The sequence below is a fragment of the Zonotrichia albicollis genome, chromosome 1 (genome assembly GCF_047830755.1).
Source record: "Zonotrichia albicollis isolate bZonAlb1 chromosome 1, bZonAlb1.hap1, whole genome shotgun sequence".
In the NCBI taxonomy this organism is placed as follows: Eukaryota; Metazoa; Chordata; class Aves; order Passeriformes; family Passerellidae; genus Zonotrichia; species Zonotrichia albicollis.
The window spans coordinates 88,051,361-88,069,368 of NC_133819.1; the positions used below are offsets into that span (position 1 = coordinate 88,051,361).

The window sequence follows — 18,008 nt, forward strand, 5'->3', positions numbered from 1 at the left end:
AGGCGGCGTGAGCCGGCAGTCAGTAGAGGGCAATAGAGAAATACAGTTTGTGATGCCTAAAGGATTTGAAGCCCTGATTATGTGTTTACAGAAAAGAAAAAGAAGAAAAGAAGAGCCAGGAGGATAGGTTGTTCAGTTTACTACCGGAGACCTGACTGTGACAGACCACCAAGAAAACAGAATTTTCAAAGAGAGTAGAGAAGACCTTCTGCAGCATCTGCAAGTCTGTCCTTTTTTCTTCAGAGTTACGTAGGATAACTTAGCCAGAACTTATTGATGTCTGCATGTTCAGTGGACTCGGGGATGGACTGGGAGATGCGGAAACGTACTCTTTGGAAGAAACAGGAGAGGAGGCATTTCAAAGATCCTGCAGGTGACAAAGGTGAGCAAACTCACAGCTTCTCTTTCACGTGAGATAATAAATGTTCAGTCAGCTGTATAAAAGTCATGAACACACTGAGTGAGTGATAGAAATTATATGAGAATTTTGCTTTTTCAGGCATGCTACTGCATGATTCATTTTCTCACTGAAAAAAGAGAATAGTGATGCTACAAGGAAAAGCATTTCCAAGCATATGTTATTTTGAAGACATGCTAAAACCAGTGACCTGTTTTATGTGTCATATTTTGTATTAGAATTGTTTGAAACGTGCTCATCATTTTACAAGCTTTATGTGCCATAGTTCCTAGACTCTAGTTTACAGAGAAATATATATATAAAAATGTGACTATTGTTTCTCCTTTTAGAGGGGATTTTTGCTCAGCTTTTAGACAAATGTGATTTGAAGGTTTGAAGAAATTTATCAAGAGATTTTTGGATGCATAATGGGAATGCCCTCAGGTTTCTCAAAGGCTTTTTAATCAGAAAGATATTGAGAAGTGATAACTAAGAACACAGTAATAACAAAAGGTGTTAAGCCATAGAAATCAAGGGATGCAGAGGGTTGGGAAAGCAGAAAAAACCACAAGAGACTAAGTTAGGAAATAAACATGTGAAACACTTTTCTATTGCCAAGATCTCAGCTGGTGTCACCATAACACTTGGAAAATATCCTCAGGATGCCGGGAACCATTAAAGCAGTACAGATTATCAGAAGATAAACTTCCACTTCAGCTGCCACCACTACCAGAAGTGACCAATAAGAAATGTTAGGGAAATGAAAGATGAAGAATCAAAGCATTGACATTCTGGGGATATCACAGACCAAATGCAAGGGTACCTAGAGGTCAGTCAGAGAGTACCCATTTGAAACAAGGCAGGCTGAAAAATAAAGTAAATAAATCATATTCTGAAAGAAACCATCAGCTTTTAAAAGGTAATTAAGGGACAAGTTATCTGGTGTTCCTCCTGAGCTTGGATTTATTTTGTAAGTGGTATTATAGGTGAGGCTATGACACAGTGATTTATCTATGCTTTGAGTGCCAAAAACATGTAAAAGATTAGTGTGGCTTTTGTTAGTTTATGCATTGTTTAGAACACAGCTTCCTTGCAGTTTGTGCGTGAGGGAGGTGAAAGGTAACGTATACAAAGCATGCCACTGTGTCCTGTGGGCTGGCAACATCCATTTGATAGGGAATATACCAAATGACTATCAGAATCCATCTGATCTTGAAAGCTACAAGTTTTAGTTTCCTGTTTTTTCTTCCTTTCATTCAATTTCCAGTACTCTACATCTTGTATACTTGTAAATCCATTATCTCAAAAGATAATAGAAATTAAAGATGGTGTTGAACAAAAACCTCAGAGAGAAATATTAATGCAGCTTAATAGTGCCAACTCTTCTTTAAAGTGGTCTCTGGTAGAAATTATTAACTCTGTATCTAGGATGTGAAGCTGTAGGGCAGTAAACGTTCCCTTATAATTGATACCTATTTTCAGTGAAATTAGCAGGGTTGCTGTGTGGTATTTTGTCCATACAAATACAGTCAAAGGGATTTTTGTAGTGGGGAGCCACACAGTCCAGCGGCTGGGGCTGAGGAATGGGAGCTGTGCTCCTGCAAGTCCAGGCCTTGCTTTGTCTCTCTGTGACTTTTGGTAATTAGGCTTACTTATGGTCAGCTCTTGAAGTGGCCAGCCTGGCACCTTGCCCATGCCAAGGTCTGGGCTTTGAGTGGCAGGGTGCAGATGGTACAAGGAGGCCTTCCTTTCATGCGGGTTATGGGAAAGGCCATTGCCAGGTTGCAGTGTTCTACAGTACACAGACAAACATACTCCTATGCCAGTTCTGCCTGTAAATCCTTGCTGCCTTGAGTCATGATAAACCTTTCCTTAATTTTCACTCACAGAACAGTTGTCTACAAATGTTGAGATCTCAAGCCAAAGTTTCACCTGTGAAAAAGATGCTGCTAATTAATGTGTTAATTGTCATGTAAACCCCTTTGCTTAATGAGATGTGAAATAGCCCCTGCTGTTAGGAATATCAGTGTGCACAGGAGTTTGTCCCGGGCACTTAGGGTCATTTACTGCTGTGCTGCAGCACAACCCAGGGCTGCTATTTCAGCCTCTTGCCAAAATAGAAACGTTTTACTTTCTGATGAGTCATCTGGGTTTCGCTGAGATCTTGCAAGGTTCCCCCACCCTATTCTTCTTTGCTGTGCAGTCCAGGCCCTGCCCTGGAGGCCTTGCTTTCTCAGGAAAAGATGGGGTGGAACCTGCTTCAGCAGCTGTCAGTTCCATTCCTTAATTAACTTGGAGCAGACTGCTAATGAATGATATGGAGCGTTTTCCCTGTCACTGGAGCTGAACATGCAGCGTTCCCAGCCTTTTCTGGCCAGCAGTGTGGCGGAGCAGTGCTGGCAACTGAGTCAGAGTTTGCCACACGTTGTGCTAAATGTTCCCTGCATCAAGGCAGAAAGGGAACTAGGTCAACAAAAGGTTGAACTACATGTTTCAAGAAAATATTTCCTTGCATTTTTTTTTCCTTGTGATGCAAAAGGGGGTAGAGGAAGACTTAATTTTCTCCTTTCCTTTTACTTTAAATTAGTTCCTTTTCCTTCTAAGTCTGAATGATCTGTTTTAAGGTGGCACTAGTTTGAGCATGAGGCCGGACTAGATGACCTCTAAAGGTTTCCAACCTTACCCTATAATTTTCAACAGTCATGCTGTTATTTTGGATTCCTCCTGACTCCAAATTACCTGGGAGAGGGAAAAAAAACCACCACTGTTTAAAGATAATTTTCTTTCCCCTTAAGTTATTATTTTTATTCATTTGAAAATGCACCAGGGAAAATAAAAGCTGGGTACTTCTAATAAATAACAGTGTTATGGAATAGTTCTTTGCAGTTGTTGGTTTATGAGTTTTGTTGTAAAATGCTTTAATTACCGTGTTCAGGCTGCTTTGCAGAATTGGTATTAGGCAGAAATGTAGTCAGCTGAGGGGTAAACTGTTTGAGGGCTGTACTCCCTACTGCAGTTGAAAAGTGGCTTTTCACACCTGTTTATAGTATCCTAAGTTGGTCTTGTGTTTGAAAAGCTGGTGTCATTGCTAATTCTTCCAGTTCTATGCCTGGTGACTCATGTGGTAAGAAGGAGTGAAATATTTACTGCTAAAGTATGTGAAACAATATTAATTTTAAAAATCCATATTGCTTTTTCAGTAATGCATTTTAGCTAAATTCATTCCAAATTATGCTGTTTGCCCAGCTGACATTCTTAATTCATCACCCTGGCTGAAACCAAGATCTTCAAAGCCATTTACAACAGCTAAACAAACATGTCTTTCATTAGCTTCGATTATAATGCCTGATGAAGTGCACAGAGGATCTAAATCTTTAGAGATGACAGTGATGGATATGATTTAGACACAGGAGAGGTAAGAGAATCAGGCTGATGCTTAGAGTGAGCATTAATCCAGAGTTTCACAGTCAAATATAGGTGGATGGTGCAGTGCTTCGTATCTGCTTCAAAACTGCTGCTGAGGCACAACATATTGTAACTGCACTAGGAAGTGAGCACTTGGGTTTTCATTGCTGGTAATGGGGCCTTGTCCCCAAAACCTGCTCCTCTTTTAAAGGATAAACTGGATGTAACCACCTCCGAAGTGTGAAGCAGCTACAGTGAAGAGGAAAAACTCCACGTGACATCAATTTAATTAGAATGCAGTATCATTGCCTTGATTAGTGATGGAAAACAGGAAACTTCTTCAGTGAGGATTGTGTTATAGCTGCACAATTCCACAGTAGGGAAAGGATTTAACCTTTGTCAAGTTGGCCTGCATGCAAGGTCCTCGGCTTTCCTGTGCCCCTCAGAGACTTTGTGCACAAAACAAAACAGCAAGGGGTAGATAATTCAACAGAAGATTTCTTTTTCTAAAATCCAGAGACCTCTGCTTAAGCATCCCAAGCTATTAAAAACTCACACTAGTTGTATGCATATATCTTAAACAAACATCATCAGAGTTATGTTAACTTGTTGCTTATTTGGAATGTGGAGAGGGGCTGATGCAATCTCTGGTCTTTTTCAAGAAGGCACATAGCCATATGTTTTTGTGTATTCTTTTCATTATTATTAGATAAAGCTGACAGTGGTGTTCAAGTATAGTCTGCATCAATCCCTTGAAAGGTCATTTCCTTAGCGAGCAAAGACTTGTTGCCTTTCTTCAGGACAATAGTTTTAAAGACTAAGTTGATAGCTGGGCAGACACAACAAAGTTTGTCAATTCATAATCAATTTATGGAAATGAAAATTATTTTTTCCTTACTGTGTGCTTAAGCAATGTTTTCCTGATGAAAATATTTATGTATTTTTGTTTGTTTGTTTTTTGGGATTTTTTAATCTCCTCCTTTCTCCTGAGCCAGTCTGAGATCTCTATATCCCTTAGCACTGTTTAGAAAAAAGATCTGGTTATCCTAAGAGCAGGGAAGACAGTGTAAAGCCTGAAGGAATTCTAGACAGAGATGCTGTGGCATACATAAGGTCTGTGAAGAGCTTGTCACTGTGCATTTTGGCTCTCAGCTTCTGTTTCATTTGCTCTGCTGGTTAATCATTGGCTTGAGTGCTCAGGTACCATGGTGATCAACACACTACCAGTGCCACAAACCCAGCATGATGCATATTCATTGAAACACTATTTTTGAAATAAAACCAAAAATAAATACAACTTTTGAAAATCCTCAGCATAGCTAACATTGCCATGTACTTTCCTCTCTAACAATATAAATTAGCATGATAGGATACAGGCTTCTTCCTCCCATTTTAGATTTTTCCTTCTGCTGTTGATATCCCCAGCTTTCTCATTAAGTGGTTTGAAAGGCTTCAGACTTCTTCCATATGTTGAGTATAGCACATTTGTGCATTGGCCTTTCTGTGCAGCTATTGAGATGTTTGTTCCACTGTCATCAATATTCATATCAAGGAAAGGCCCTTGGAATAAGAGCCAAATGCATCCTTGCTCTGTTAAGCCCCAACAGTTTGCTAAGTGTGACCTTTGTGAAGCTACGGGTATAAAGTTCAACCTTGAAAATCTTGGCCAGCAACTAACTGCTGGAATGCCAATTGGCAAGCTCTTCTTCCTTCTCCAAATGCGGAGCCTTCTGCCTGAATAGCTCCAATGCAGCATCTCTTCCGCAGTGTCAGGTTTTGAGGTCTGATCCTCACACAGACCTCTGGTGCTGTTGTTAATTTTTATAATGCTGTACTATTTATATCTCTGTTTGAATATGTAAGGTGGCCAACACTGGGAAGTCAGCACTGAGGAGCAGTTTCCCACTGAGGATGTTACTGTGCCAGCATCCCTCCAAGATAACTGCAGGGAATATAGAAAAAAATATTGCCTCCTTATCATGAGTACCTTATGAGTTTGCTCCTGGTTTTGGTATCTTGAATTTCTTCACAATGCTGCTCTCTGAGCACTGGTGCCTGGAGCAGATTCGGTATCATGCTGTCAGTCAATGAGCCCCCAGCACGTGGCATGCCCACGAGGCAAATAAACCACAGAAGAGGGAATTAGATGGAGCTAGATGCAAGGTATGCATCCACTGGAGCTGGGTAATTGTTCCTCAAACTCTGCTGATTGTAAAAGCTTGCTTTAACTTTTGTTTCAGCTGTCAGGAAATGGAAAATACATAATATTCCTCTTACATTCCCCTCACATTAAATAAAGATGCCAAATATTTTTTCGGGCGTGTCTTACCATCTACTTCAACAGCAATTAGCTCACCAATTGGTGTGGGACAAGTTTCATTATTAGATGGTGAAAGCATGCAAAAAGCCTCAAAACTCAAAGAGCGATGCAGGGATGCTCTTTATCTTTCCCTGGCATGAGGTAGGAAGGGCCTGTGGTGCACTGCTTTGCAGGAGTTGGAGACACTTAAAAGAAGTGGGAAGACAAACCAACATACTGAATGCCCCATATTACTGATTTATTTTTTTTAAGAAAAGTAAAGACGCTAAATATGGCAATCATATTAATATTCCTGAGCCAAAGAGTGGATGAGACTTATAGGCCTTGTGGGTCAGGACAGTGGTCGCCTCTCTAGCCTGCTTCCTGTGAGATCTGAGCTGATGTTGTTGCAAGGGTGGTGGGAGAGAAGCCGGGACTTACCCTCTTAGGATTTAATTTGGAAAGCCTTGTAGTTGGGATTCCCTCCTCTATCTACCTATCTATATCTATCTATCTATCTATCTATCTATCTATCTATCTATCTATCTATCTATCTATCTATCTATCTATCCATCCTTCTGCAGTATGGGACTTTCCAGCTTAGGGCTATCCAGTCCTTAAACTCTCTACAATCCACAAATCCTTGTAAAACGTACAGGTCCAGCTGCTCTGCTCCGGTGCTTTGCTGCAGAGAAAGAACAAAACCTTGAGGACAGCAGAAAATGAGCGCTGCTTGCTTCCTCTGCCTCTCCTGACTCCAGGGCCAATGATAGGAACAGTCACATCCCTCTTCCTGGAGGAAGATGGGCCAATCTGCAGAGGAAGGCACCAAACAGGGTGTAGACTATTACTGTGGATGTAGGTGTAATGTCTTAAAAATCCTGGTGCCTGTAGCATGACTGCAAAACTGGGCTGTGGCATCAGAACATGAGTTGTCCTCTAAAATGATTTTGCTACCATGATATTGCCAGTCCTACAGGCAACTCTTCCTGCCAACCATTTCCTCCTTCTCATTGATCTGCAGTAATTTTTTGGTTACTTTTTTGGTTACTTTAAATACTTTTGGTTTCTTTGCTTACCTTGAATTATTTTTGGTGTTCCTTTGCGTTAAAGTTGAGGGTATTCGTAGCATTCACAGGTTGGGTTCAATTAATTCCTTCGTACTTCTTTTCCCAAGGTTATTCCATTTTTGAGAACCACTCTAGAACAAATCCAAATTGAGTGTGGATAGAGACATCTCTTGCCAACAAATCTGTGCACTTGGTTCTTTCCATGGACTGTAGTCTGGAACTTGGCAAGCCTTTGGAATCTTTCCTGGATGAGCAGTTCTGGATTATTCACCAATATTTTTTTGGAGCTGGAGTGAAAATAAACATGAGCTTGAAATGATGGGTACCAGCTCAAACCGAGACTTCCCCTGTGTGTGCCCAGAACTGAGATTTAATTAATTTGGCCCCTTTTAGATTCTGATCCTGTGTCAGAGTGAGGTTTTTAGTTAGGATGGCATGCAGTGTGATACTCATGTAAATATAAATACAGCAGCTTAGTGCTTGTAATATATTTACAGCCTCCTATTAATTCTTAGTGACATTTTCCTTTTCGGCTACAGCAGGAGAAGCTGTGGCCTTTACTGTTGGAATTGTGTTTGGTACCTTCTGATGGCAACAAAACCTGCAGATATAGAACCATGATAAATGCTCAGGCATGAAGGTGAGAAATTAGTCCATTTCTGAGCAATCTTAACATCTGCTGGAATGAGCAGAGTTTATGTGGGTTGTGCAATTTCAGCCACTGTTCACTTTCATAAAAGCAGACCCATGATTTTTCTGTCCTCAAACACTTGATAGTTTTGGCTAAAAAAGTAGGCCTGCTGCCAAAATGTGTTCAGGTTTTCAAAGTGTCTAATTAACAACAGGAATTGGTTATGCCTGGAATAAAAAGTATGTAAGGCAAGGAAAGAAATCACCTGGTCCAATGCTGAAAGGGTTAATGAGGAATTAAGGAGAAGGAAAAAATAAAGGCTTCTAGAGTTGTGTTTAATTTTTCAGTCTCTTTGCTGTCTGCTAGTCCTTTATGTGAATGCTAAAAATTTCATAAAAAAATTAAAAATGCATTTTATAGACCAATTTAAGAAACTGAACTTGCAATTCTAAGTTTGGAAAATTGCACTTATATTTTCTGACAGAATCTTGCATTTGTGACTAAGGGAAAACTTGATTATTTCAGTGAATTGCTAGAGAAGTACATGTGAATCTCACTTTATCCATTCTCACCCTGACAGATTGACTTGGAAACCATGAGTTTCAAAGAAGGTAAAGGTATCAGATGAGTTCATATGCAGCAGATGGGTTTTCTGGAAAAAGTCTCAGATTTGATAAACTTTCAGAAAAATTTTGCATGACTTGCTGGGGGAAAAGTATCTTTGTTGTGAATATTTGCTGGTCCCACTAAAGCTGATGCTACTTTGGGGATGGATTCACTTCAGCTGAGATTAGGACTTTTTTTATAGACCTGTGTGAGCACTGAAGATGAAGACACCAATCATTAAAGCTGTGTCAGCGTCTCAGCAATGAATTGATGTTCTTTTTGGCTAAATTCAATGTTCTTTGAATGAAAATCCTTGATTTACATTTCTCAACTCTTCATGTGGGGCTATTAAGCTGATGTCTTGCTACTGTTTGTGGAGCCACCAAAGAAAGAAACAAAAAGGGAAAAAATGCCATCCAAACAACAACCCATGGAAAATATTGATTTAAGTTTGGTGGCTGCTGTTGAATGTGCTCGTCGTTCCCTCATGCAGCCACAGAACACATTGGCATTGCAGGTAGGCTGTCTGACAGCTTCCTTTCAAAGCATTGCCAAACCTGCTTCGTGGATTAGTCAACAACTGTTTCCTGAATTGTGCTTGCAGCTGTTTCCTCTTCTTCTGGAATAAACAGTTTTATCTGAAAAAAGCATTGACAAAGGCCAAAGTTGCACCCCCAGCCTGGCCAACTGATATAAAGGAAATCACATTTTCTTGGTGTTTGTAGAATGAAAGTCACAGCTGTTACCATGGGAATAGTCAATTTATGAAAGAAGAAGTTTTGAGGAGGCTGAACATTACCACTAATCGAAGTGATTGCAGTCAAGACAAAAGGTTAATGTTCAAGATCTGCTAATTAGGAAAGAGCTACTTTTCTGGTAATGTGAGGATGGATGCAAATGAATTCTGTTTGATAAAAATGCTGCTGTCCTGGCTAATCCCTTGAATTTATTATTTTGGATACAAGGATTAGATTCATCCCTAGTATAGTATCCACTGATTTGTTTTCAAGTAAGTGTAAACTTAATGGGTATAAACAGATGCTATTTCCTGGAAAGGTTCTTTCAAATACATTCCTGTAATATATTTTAAGTGTTATTACTTTGCCTTCCCTTTTTGGAGACATTTTTCTCAGTTTTGTTTTGTATTTTGCAACTACTGATGTCCTCTCTGTCCTTTTCTCTCTGCTCAACACATTTTCTAGGGTTTAGAAATTACTATGGTTCTTCAGATTTCTCCTTAAATGTGCTAAAAATGTTATCAGCAAATAGAGAAAAGACTTTTTTATTCTGCTGCACTCCCTCTATTGACTGACTGTGCCAAGACAAAGTGAATAATATAGTAGTCATCATCTGCAAACAGAAATGTTTGGGCCAGATCATCTCTGCTCATATGAAGTGCCAAATTTTCACTCTCTTCAGGAGAAATACATCTCTGCACAAGTTCTAAAAATACAGTTTCTGTTAAATTTCTCTTTAGAGCACCCATCTGACATACTTCTTTTAAGCAGCTAATAATTTAAGAAGAATTCTCCAGTTTGCCCTGAATTATTTCACAAAATAATCCTTATTAATTAATTATTTAACAAAATACTTAATTATTATTAACATCATATTTGTGTGAGCCCTAGCTGTTTAAATAATCTTGGGCTCTACATTCTTCTATGTATTTTTACTTGCAAGTAGCCTGCATTATCGCAAAAGCCTTTATCTGTGTAATTAGTTTTACATGGATTTTGTAATGAAAAGTGTATGTGCAAAAAGGAATGGTGTGCTGGATATGTCCCCCAAAATGAAACCACTAACATCAAAGCAGTGATAATGTCAGTACCACACTAATGATGGAAGAGCTAAAGGACACTGTGTGACCAGTGGGTGCAAGCAGTGGGCCCAGGCAGTTCTAGAGGGTGTTACAGCACCGTGATACTTCCAGCTGTGTATTAACCTCTAACTCCAAGGCTGTAATTTTGCCCCCACTCTCCTATCTGAAACAGTGTTTGAAAAACTCATAGCTGCTTTCATTCTGTACAGCCTAGATGAGTGTGTGGCATGTACACTGCCTTCCCTGCCTTGCTCTTGTTGCTCCTTTAATTAGATGATACTAACTTACTTCTACCTGCAGGCATCTTCCTCAAGCTAACTAGGCAGCAGTTACGTGCTTAGTTAGCTTTTCTCTTGCTGTGCTAAACAGGTCAGCTCTGGTAGTGTCTTTGGATGGGAAATCTCTTTGTCTCCCATGTTCTACTGGAAATCCCCACTCTTATGTTCTATGGCCTCATTTGCCTTTTTCATCATGTTACTTGTTTTGTCACTCTCTCATTGTAGTCGTCATTTGTCCTTACCGGGTCATCTCCCATGTTACATTTTAATTTTCTGCCCCAGACCTTGTTGCTGACCCCATTTCTTCGGCTCACATCTTCAAGCTGCATGTATCGCTTCACTACTCCACTGACATTAGAATGTGCAGGTACTCTTCTACCTTGGTCACAGTGATCAAGAGTTATGGAAGGACAAGAGTAGCCCCAGAATGGATCCTGAAGACCCACTGCTGATCTTAATTGATTTGATGCATCCCTTCTTAATGGCACTTACTTGCTATTATTTCTCCTTTAGCTGTTTTTTAACTATGCAAAACGTCTTAGTCCTCAGATTCCTTAATAGCGTAAAACACAATGTCAAATGCATTACTAAAGTCCTGAAAGATGAGACCTATTACACCTAATTTGTTCACAAAATCTTTTACCTCATCTAAGAAAACTATATGGATAATTTATATGGTGTCCTCTTGCTAAATTGCTGTTGCATTTTATCTCATTTTTCATTTACCTCTGTGTCTTTATATATTGTCTCTCTCAAAATGTATTTTAAAGCCTTTCATACTAATGAGGTCCAACGAAATAGCTTGTAATTTCCCAACTGCCATCTCCTCTTATTTTTCTTCTCTGATTTTTTTGTAAGTAAAGAAACCATATCTACTATTTTTCAGTTTCACTCCCAACTAGATGGTGCTATTAAAAATATTTGTCACTGGACCAGCATTACACGTGAGAGGAATTTTTAGAAGTGTGAGATGGTGATTAATCAGACTTCAAGCATTTAACTCTTTGAATTGGTTTTTTTGCTAGCTTTGGTAGTTTCTATTTGTATATCCATGTTCTTATTATTCACCTTATCTTTGTCTGTAAATTTAACCTAAAATTTTCTGATTGAAAACTGGGGGAATATACTTACTTGAGGCCTTCCTTGTGTTGTCTTTAATCTCTTTTTCATCCTTCCTCCACAGTGGCACAGTTTTTACTATGTGCTTTGATATTCTTTGCAGGACAGAAGTCAGTTAAGTTCGTGGGAGTTCAAACTTTATCTTTGTACTTCCTGACTTCTCTGAAGTTTCTAGCTTGTGGACAGTACTTTTGGCATTGTGTGAACTTTGCTTATTTCCAGTACCTCCATTTTTTTGGTTTCTGGCTGCAGTTTTGTAAAAGCTACTTGTTCAATTTACTGTCTCTTTTCTGTACTACAGAAAAGGCAAAACTCGAGAGAGTTTAAATGCCATTTTTATTGTCATTTTACAATACTTTACTGTGTTAGTGCAATTCTTAAGTTCCCATGCCTACCTTTCTTCTCTCTTATATGAATAATCCTCCTCATGTCAGAATCAAAGCTATGAAGATTATTTGCGAGAGAAAAGGTTTGCAGATTAGGGTCTACATTCCTTGAAGTACTTTCACCAGGTACAGCATTTTTTCACAGCAGTGGCTTTTTTAGCTGTGCTGTAAAAGCTGTTTAAGAGATACACGTGCAGTATCAAAAGGAATGCAAAATGTTTTGGAGGATGAAACTGCTTGGAAACTGAAGAATGCAGGGATTTGTTCAGGTGCCCAGTATTTCTCTAATAGCGTTTTTGCCAATCGACTCGTGTTCTATTTCTATCTTTTAAGTATTATTAGATTTTCTTTTGGCACACTGGTGATTTGCAAATGTACAAGTACTGTTCTGAGTGCTTGGGAAAATGGTCTTTCACAGAACTAAATTGTTGCCTGAAAAAAATCTTTGGTAACTACTTATTGCTTGGACTTTTGTTAAGTCTCAAGATATGTCATGGCTGTGTTGCACTAACAGTAGAAAAGCATATTTAGCATCTGATTGTGCCCCAAAGAGCTTGCAACTGAAATATGTAAAATACATTCAGCACCTAAGGAAGTAAACATCATTTTCATGGTTACTGTGAAAGGTGGGAAAGAAGCCAGTGTCACTCATCTGGGGCACAACCAGTAGCTGCACCCAATCCGATTGATTTCTCAGTCTCTCAGTTGCAGGAATGTTTTTTCCTATTTTCATCCACTACAGTTGTTAGTAGGAGTAGGAAATTTCAGTAGGATACTGGGAATAAAAGGAGACAAAATTTCATTTATCTTCCTGCTGTTTCACTTCAATAATCTGTCACCATACGCAAAGCAATTGGTAAAAGTAGAAAGTGTGGTATGTTCTCCACTGCAGCCATTGCATTTTGTAGCCACTCCAGAGGGAATATGCATTAGCCATTAATCTGTTACAGGGAGGAGGCTGTGGATGGGTCAGAACACAATTTGTCTGTTAATTTGCAAATATTGAGCAAAAGAGATGAACAGGCTGAACAAAGAAGTAGATGACAATGCAGAAAACATTTTTTGGCATTTTAAAACCTTTCTTTTGAATTGAGTCCATTCATAAGTAATATGATGCAGAGTTCTGAGAAGATATCAAAAAGTCTCTGCAGATTTAGATTTTCAGATTAGCTGGTGAACTGCACAAATGTGACCTGAATTATGACTCTCCTGTGGTTCCTACTTATAAATCCTTTTTCCACTACAAATACATTTTGAAATATATTTAAAATAATGAGTTAATGAAAAAAAGAGGGTTTTTTTAATGGACACAACTACTTTGAGTAGTGTAACTTTTTGCTGTGAGAATGAAAAAAAAAACCTTCTTCAAATCTCTTTTGTATGTAACTACATTCATTTACTTCAGCAGCATCAGTGAATCTAAGTTTGACCGACAAAAGTCAGCTGGAATGTCACTTCTGTGAGTGTGTGTCAGAAAGATTCAGGAGAGGTTAGTGAGGAATGTGTGTGTTTCAGTACTTCCCCAATATGTCATCTTCCCATCAAAGCAGGATCCTGGGCCATAGAAAATCATGGAAGCAGAATTCTGTCATTTCACGTATGTACACAGCTATTATTTCCCTCTCAGGCAGTGAAACTATGTACTCTATTTAGAAAGAAAGAGTTTTTTGTACAACTGTAATTATGAAGAAATTCCTTTCTGTCAGGGTGGTGAGACACTGGAACAGGCTGTCCATGGAGGTACAAACCTGGCAGTCTTCAAGGCCTTCAGCAGCCTTGTCTAGTGAGAGGTGTTCCTGTCCAGGGCAAGGCAGGGTTGGGACTAGATGATCTTTAAGATCCCGTCCAACACAGACCATTCTATGATTCATTCTATGGTTCTGTGATTTCCAAAAAGAACAACAAATCCCGTAGAAGTGCTTGCATAATGTTATATTAAGGAATTTCAAGGAAAATCTGATCAAGATGGTACTCAGACTATGAATAGAATTTCAAGCACCATCACAGTGTTGCAAAGAGTCCTACAAGAAGGTCTCCTCTGGCACCAGTGTTGCAGTTCTCACCTAGCAAATCTTGTGCTCAGTAATTCATTTCAACAGCAACAAAAAAATACAAATAATTTTATCACTGATAATGTTTTTTCCTCAGTTTCTTTTCTAAAACAATCAACACAAATCTTTGTTCTCTTATTCTTCATGTTTTGAGGGTTTTTTTTTTGTTTTGTTTTTGTTTTCTTTTCAGGGAAGAAGGTGTTCAAACAATTGGAAACTTTTCAATCAAGAATGTGGAGATAATAGGTTAAATAGGGCTGATAATTCATGGTAAGGAAAGTCTGCTCTGTGCTTGTTTTCTGAACAATATTTTCAGAAAAAAGGATCTTAGCCTTACAATTTGTAGTCCTGCATGAACTTTTCAGGAAAGCAATTCTGCTATATCAGGGACATTCTGTTTGTTAACAGGCTGTAAAATAATGGGTGTTGATTTAAAATTCAGAGACACAAAAATAACTGGTTTAATTTTTGGATGCATAAAATATTCAGATTACTAGTTGAAAAGAAACCCCATACCATTTCTTTCAATGCTTGTCTGTTAAAAATGAAGGATATTTTTGACTTTGCTTATAAGCCTATGTTGATTTTTCCGAGCTCTGGAGCATGAGCTGCAATACAAATAGAATGGCATAGCTATTTACCCAGCAGTTGTCCAGACAAACTGACCTGATTAAGGTGAAAATTTTTCATTGCAGCAGTTTTCTATGGGTGTTAGGATATTTTTAGTGAAAAGGCATGTTTTTGTGCAGGTTTATTTTAATAACCCCCCCCCCCTTCCCAGACACCAAACATTCAACTTAAACATTTATTACATATTTTAATTTAAATAAGTCTCTATAGTGCCTTCTGAGGATGACAATTTAGATGCTTATTTCTCCTATTCTACTTAAGGGCCTGTTTTCCTGTTTGGACTTAGTGCTCCATGACATGCCACTGTCTCTGCTTTATGGCTGTGGACATAGCCTATTCTGTGATGAATTGGGGGAAATACAGTCTAGTAGTGTAGCTACACAAGGGAATGAGAATATGAGTCACTCAAACTTTAATATCTGTGAGTGCTAAAGCTTGTATTTAAAGCTCCCCCGGAAAACTTAATTCTTTTCTGCAAGAGGAAAAACCTGAAAATATTTTTAATTACCTCTAGTCAGCTAATTTTTGTTTACTATTGAATACATATGGTGACTGTGGTAAAATTATTCCACAGGATATAAGTTAGTATTTTAGCTGTGCAGAAAACTAATACTGTGAGTGAAAGGCTCAGACTGAATTTTTGTACAAATGATTTCATCTGACAGGTGGAAGAGAAGGGTGATTTTAAGTCAGAGGCATGCTGGGCTATTGGTATTCTTCAGCCATACTCTATTTGTGCAGAGAACTTTTTTGTTGATGTCTCTATTAATCCTCTCTCTCCGTTTGTAGCATTTGATACAGAAAGCATTTTTTCACACAAGCGTTGTGCATGTAGCATGGCCCACACAACTGAAATTCATCTGTGAACTACAGTGTCAGCTTGACATCAATTACTGTCTGTGGCTCCAGGATAGGTATCTTTAAGCATCAAGCAACAAGCAGAAGTTGTATTTCAAAGCCTTGAAACCTGGTCTGAAGCTGCTGGTCTTAAAGCTCTCATCCAATTTGGATGGTATTTTCTCAGCTTGGATTGCTTAATCAATGCTCTGTTTTCACTTCATTGGCAAAAAATAATATAAAAAGAAAGCTTCTCTATTAACAAGTCATTTGTCATTTCCAAGCTGGCAGCAGAGGTCTGCGCAGTCATGTCTACTGAGTTGCTAAATCTTTATGCCTTCTTCTCTTTGGAGAATCATTAGGTTTAGAATCACTTGCCTCTACAGGGCTGATCAGTATGGCTTGTTTTAAAACATGTCAAAAATGTTGGGCAGCAGCTCGGTAAAAACTTCCACATTATGGATCATTCTGATTGACTGGGCATAGTTTAATACCAGTTGTGCAATTATTTTTCATACAGGTTGCAAAGATGCTTACACATCCTAATTGAGACTTTAGTCTGAACTTGGCACAGAGCTATAGTGCATCTAAGCTCTTCCAATTTTTCTTCATATTAATCCAAAATATGTTTATTTTCTCTCTGTTAATTTGAAATCTGAGTAATTGTTGCTCAGTGCTATTACAAGACCTTGCCCAGAGAAGTTTTGAATGCCCCATTCCTGAAAAAGTTCAAAGCCAGGTTAGATGGGGGCTTAGAGAAACCTAATCTACTAGAAGATGTCTCTGCCCATGTCCGAGGGATTGAAACTCGATGATTTTTAAGGTCCCTTCCAACCCAAACCATTCTGTGGTTCTATGACTCTGTGACTGTTGAGAAACTGATTTTCAGAAAAGCTGTTTGCCCACATTGTCTTCAGCTCAAGTCAAGTGTTGCTGCTTCTAAACACCACTGGTACACAGTCAACCTAAATCTCTGAAAGAGACCGAACTGCAGCCCAGCCCTCAGCCCATCACATCAGACCAAACCTGGCTGCCAGGGGTTTGTGGCCAAGCGCAGAACAAGTGATGTGTGTGCATATTTCTGTGCCCACCCTGACTTCCATCCAGTAACCTTCAGCACATCGTAATTGTATCCTGGAGTCTCATGTGCCTTAAGACAGTGAGTGACCTTGACTTGGAGCAGCTACAGAGCAGGCACGTGTTTCAGCTGACAAGGCCTCTGGCAAAGGGGCAGGTGGGGAAGCCTGTGGAAAACCTCTGTGCCAGAATTCATTTGAACTTATTCTTTTTGTGACTGCAAGGTGGATGGGAGATGGAGGAGAGCGGAGTTACCGTCCTCCTTTATTCCCTTGTATTTCAGGGAGTTAGTCCCTATCAGGGAGAAAGAAGGGCAGTCCCTGTCACCAGGCAGAGTTTTTTGGGTCTCTACCTTTGTATGCACCATGTGAGGGTATGACTTTTCTCTCATCTCCTCCACCATACCATGAAGACAGACTCTCCTCTCCTTGTATAACTAGGTTTTCAGAGCTCAGCAGCAAAAGTGCAGACCTTGTTCTTCTAGAAAATGACATGACATTTTGTTAGTGCCAGAGAGAATTGGACTCCAGTATCCAAAGACTGAATTTAGGTCTTTTTTTGAGTACTGCATTTCAAGTTAAATCATTTTGTTTTCTGACCAATTCATAGTGAAGAACTACATCTCTGTTTCCTGTCTTGTATGCTATAAATGCAACTTGATTAGATTATATTTATTGTACTTTGAACTTCAAATATTTCCTGCAGTTTCCAGGAAAAGAAAGGAAGGAAAAGTAGGAGAAAAATCATGACATAAATGACTTTGGTCTAATTTGTAACTTTCAGATTTTGAGTATTTCTTAATTTGATTTGCAGGTGATGATCTGCTGACAGAATAAATAAATCATAGAAAGTGCCGAGACTGCACAGGCATTTGCTGTGGTATTCCTACATGAGAAACCTTTGTCACAGTCTTTCTTCAAGTATGTTCTCTCCTGGGGTAAGTGTTTCAGACATACAATCTTCTCCTGTGTCAAGAGTTTTCAGCAGAGGGAATGAGATGAGTTCTGAAAAGTCCAGCCCAGGTCCTAGACTTTGTTGTCAGAACTGGAAGCTATGGATAGTAAACCTAGCTGTACTCATGTTAAACACATACAAGGTTTGGTAAGGCTGTGGAGTGTAGTAAACACCACAGAACTAAGTTACAGGTGTCACTAACTTTAGTTTGTGTTTCCTTTGTCCCTGTGAAATGGACCACATTTGTACAGGGTGTAAAATTCTTTACTTGTCTGTTTACAGGAAATTAATTTTTTTAATACTGGCACCTGTATTTTAATTTAAGACTTTCTGAATTATGTCAGTTCCTCTAAATAACTAAAAAAGACTCTCTTGTCCAATACTAAAAACAAGTAAACAAAAATCCATTAATAATTCTGACAACTAACCTTTGGAATGGAGACCTAATT

The 18,008-nt window shown here is 38.9% G+C and overlaps 1 long non-coding RNA gene across 1 annotated transcript in view; it reads left to right on the forward strand.

Annotated features, from left to right (window-relative positions):
- LOC102074337 (uncharacterized) overlaps window positions 1-18,008 on the forward strand; it is an 83,215-nt gene continuing 65,207 nt past the window's right edge. Inside the window, exons 1-2 of the long non-coding RNA XR_001332384.3 lie at window positions 1-382; window positions 17,419-17,542. This is a non-coding gene — a long non-coding RNA (uncharacterized LOC102074337). The remainder of the gene's footprint in view (window positions 383-17,418; window positions 17,543-18,008) is intronic.